Source organism: Pterocles gutturalis, unplaced genomic scaffold (genome assembly GCF_000699245.1).
Source record: "Pterocles gutturalis isolate BGI_N339 unplaced genomic scaffold, ASM69924v1 scaffold12646, whole genome shotgun sequence".
NCBI classification, from domain to species: domain Eukaryota; kingdom Metazoa; phylum Chordata; class Aves; order Pterocliformes; family Pteroclidae; genus Pterocles; species Pterocles gutturalis.
The window spans coordinates 3,435-7,646 of NW_010097995.1; positions in this window are offsets into that span (position 1 = coordinate 3,435).

Here is a 4,212-nt window from a genome sequence, read left to right on the forward strand (position 1 = left end):
TGGGAAACCTGGCTTGGCCCCTGGCCAGGCAGGACTTTGCAGCTCCTCTCAGATGAGGTGCTCAGCGCAACTCCTGTACGGCTTCTGGTCCATGTAGGTGGGTTCCTCTTAGTCAGTCCAGCGGAACCTTTGGACCATGCCAAAGGTATTAAAGAAAACGTGTGGTTTTATCATCCTTAGGTCCTTAGTTTGAAATATGTAGTATTTGAAATATAGGGAGTTTCTGTCTTTTGAATAGTATATGTTTCATAGAAAGCAATAATGTAAAGCATATTTCCAGTGTTTTCTGAAGGAGAAACATTAATCAGTTGACAAATGGAAGTCTGTTGTCAGCTTAAGCTGGGATGTGGATGCAGGCAGATGAGATAGAGGCTTGACTGGAAAAAACAGACAGAATGCAAACTAGCTTTGCAGTGTCTTAGATTTCTCCAGGTAGGCCAGTCTCCTCTTAAGGAGACCAAAAAAAAAAAAAAAAAAGGGGGGGGGGGGGAACTGAAAGAAATAATGTTAAAGCCATCTTTGACACAGGATGAATGGCAATTCAAACCAAACCAGAAATTATTATGTTAGTTCTGGAAGGGAATTTATTTTCCCCAGGAGAGTGACTCTGACCAAACCTGAGCCATCAATAATCCCTGTAATTAGTCTATACCTATTTCATAGTGTAGGTTGAAAAATTATATAGAACATTCTGAAAATAGCAGGACCGCAGTATGGCTTGAACTCCATAACGGAGGTCTTGGTCCAGAACAGAAAATTGTTGGTGGTATATTAGTGTCATCTTTTGTTCAAATAAAATTATTGCTGTCACATTTCTGTGACTGATAGATTTCTTCTCTAAGGGTGGTCTTGGTAGAGGGCGTGTGGAACAGAAAGGATACTCTTGTCTTCTAGAAATTTCGTCTTCACCATTTGCAAAATAGCCTAATAAGGAGAAAAGTATTTTTTCTTTGAAGGTGGCAAATAATGGTATGTTCCCTCAGAACATTCCCTCTCGTCCCTGTTTCTGCTCTCAAGCCCTGCATTTTCCTTTACATCTGTGCTTGTATATTCGCATCAGTATTGACCTGAGATTCAGCTTAGCTCAGCTGCCGAAAGTGATTTGCCACTTAACTGCCATGTCCTCATAAGGCACAGCAGAGCTGGTCCATAGTAGCCACTTTAGACATATTGTAAATTGCGCATGAAGATTTATTTTTCCGTTTGTAGCAACACGTTTTGTTTGAGGAGGTGGATTAGGAAAGTTTTAAAAAGTTTTACTTGGATTACTTTTTTTCTTTTAGAGAATCACACAAGAGAATTATTTAAAAAGCCATTACAACATTGAAGCTGAGTGACATTATGACCTAAAATATTCAGGTTTGTATTTGATAGCTTGCTATTATTTTGTACTGTCAGGGATTTCTCTATAGTTGCAGTTTAAGAATGTGTTATCCATATCTGACTAAACCAACAATCCATTAGCTATTGCTGTCCTAACTATTGATATGTTATTTGTATCATTAAATAAATAATTGATAACAGGTGGCACAGTAGTGATTCTACTTATGTCAAGTCATGGGGCTTTACTAACATCCATATGTTCTTTGAAAATGTTATTAATTATAAAGAATTAAAAAATATTTTTCAATTTTTTTCTTTCATATACTTTACTGTTTTGTCATCTGTTGGTTTTATTCAGTGGAGGAAGCATGAGTGCTCTAGCTGTTTCTCTGACAGTTTCTAATTGAGGATCATTATAGTAGCCTATATCCCATACTCTCAAGCTAATACTCCAGCTATTTCTAAAGATCTGTTCTGTAGAGGTGCTCTGAATTTTGTCCTAAATAAAAATGATAAAAAAGACATAATTGTTGCTCTTGTTATCACAATTGAACAAACGTAATTTTTAATGAAACAAAAACCAAAATCTGTTTTGAAGATAAGTTTTGTTGAAAACTGGAAGTGAGAGGACTCCTTTGATGGGAGAAATGCTCTTTAAGGCAGTGAGATGTTGTTCAGGGCTCCCTTTTTTAGGGGTGCTCTCTGTGCCGGTCTTTTCTGCAATACAAAGAGTAACCTCCAGTCTGGTGACGGTCAGACAGGTGACAAATCATGGCAGCCACAGAAGTATATTAGCCATATATTTGGTCTGTTGGTTTCATCTTTGAGAAGGCAGCGATATATTCTTGAGCAGTATCCCACTGGTGCTAACTGATTTGGAAACCTACTCACATTTCACTACATTTTCTTGTACCTGAGTTGCGTAACCCTGGCCAGGATTTCGATTTGCTCCCTGAAACATTTAGTGAGAGCCCTGAAGCCTAAAAGTATTAGCTGGAGACAGGCATTGGAAGGGGATTTGCCAGTGGGATTCAGGGATAATCTAGGCTTAGCAAAGGTGTAGGAATGAAGAGGGCCATTGGCAGCTCTCTTTTGACTGATTCAGGAAGGTGAGACTGCATTAGTTCAGACTTGCAGTTATTTGTCTACACACTAAAAACCTAAATACTTTAAAAGACTCTCATAATTCTTCAAAATGTGGTTGCTCAGCCCTTTAAGACACAACGTGAATTTTTTTCCAGTGGATGGATACGTGAAATTATCAGGCCTCTGCTGCAGAGAATAGAAAACTTTTGTCAGCATTATGCTAATATAAATAGTTTCTTATGACTGTATTTTTTTTTCTACAGGAAATTTGAAGATGGTCAGGCCTATTAGATTCCTAGAAGATGCAGGTAATTGTTTTATATTTAAAAAAAAAAATAATACCATTCCCTATGTGTTTTCCTGCACTTTGCTAATGTTTCTTCAAGCCCAGTTTAGTTTTTCCACTGTATGAATTAAAAATATTCCTGTATCTCTAATATTGGGTTTTTTCACCTTCTTTCTCACTATGGTAAAATCACGGCTGTCTTTATAATTCTCACCGTTGCGTCCAGAAAATATCCTGTGTTTGGATAATGTGGAAGAAGGAAATATTAGTGTTCTTCAAATTCAAGTGCTGTATTTGCCTATGAAAATCATACCTCTGATCATTTCTTCTTTATAATAGAACTGTGGAAAGATAGTGCACTTAAGCATAAACAGTACATGTATAGCTGGATGGAAATTTTGACATGGAAATCTAAAATGCTAAAGGCACATAAACACAGTCATAGCTCATTCCTTTAATACGTGTTTTACCTCTAGTAAGACATTCTCACTAAAATTTAATATAGAGATTGGAAGATGGAGATGTAGAAAGGTATCAGCAGTGTTGCATTCAGAATGCTTATTTGATGTCTTTTTTTTTTTTGACCATTTAAAAGTAGTTTCAAAGGATGATCAACATCTTCTTGTAAAACCAGTTAGATGGTCTAAGGTAAGAAGTATCTCACTTTAGCCGTCTTAAAATTTGGTTCATACTCCAAGGTAGTCAGCTAGGATTTCTACCTAGCTGACAGTGGGAAACAGGCATCTCCAGAGTGGAGGGCCATGTGCATAGACATCCCATGTGTCTGAAGCACCCATTACAATATGGAAAGATTTCTACTTTGGAAGTACTGATCACCCTCCTCTGACTTCAGATGAAGGCCACGTGACTAAACTGCATGTGTGAACTGTAGGTAAGTAGTACTGGATAAGGTAAATCCCACCCATGGTGTTAGGACTCGATTTTTAGCAGCGATTTGCCAAAAGACCTTTGAAAGTAGGTGTTGGACTTTCTCAGAATTGAGCCTTTAAACTGCCCCAGGAAAACCTTCCAAAGCTGGTATTCAGTTTGGAAAGTCTGGATCCCTCTTTTTTGTTCCTAGGGCTTTTACTGAGTAATGATTATGCTTGTGTACAATCTCTAGAGACAATCTTTACAGTGTCTCCTGACAAAATGGGGTTTTGTGAAATGTAGTTATCTTCACTTAAATCCCTCAATATTTTTCATGAAAGGCTCAATGAGAATGCAACTGACTGCATCAATGTTATTTCACATGGCTGTAGTAACTGGTGTGTGCGGTTTCTTTGTTTTTGCTCTTTCCTTGCAGATGACTGTGTCACCATGGAAGAGATGAAGAAAACTTTGCTCTAGGAGATCACAAATCTCTCTGGGTCATTCTGCATCTCAATATTTAATAACAATGGAAAGTGTCCAAATGCTATAACAAGTCTTTGCAAATGTATAATAAACTGTTTAGGAAAGTTCCTGCCATGAACAGAACTGTATAATACTCACATTAGTGTACAGTCGCAAATCTA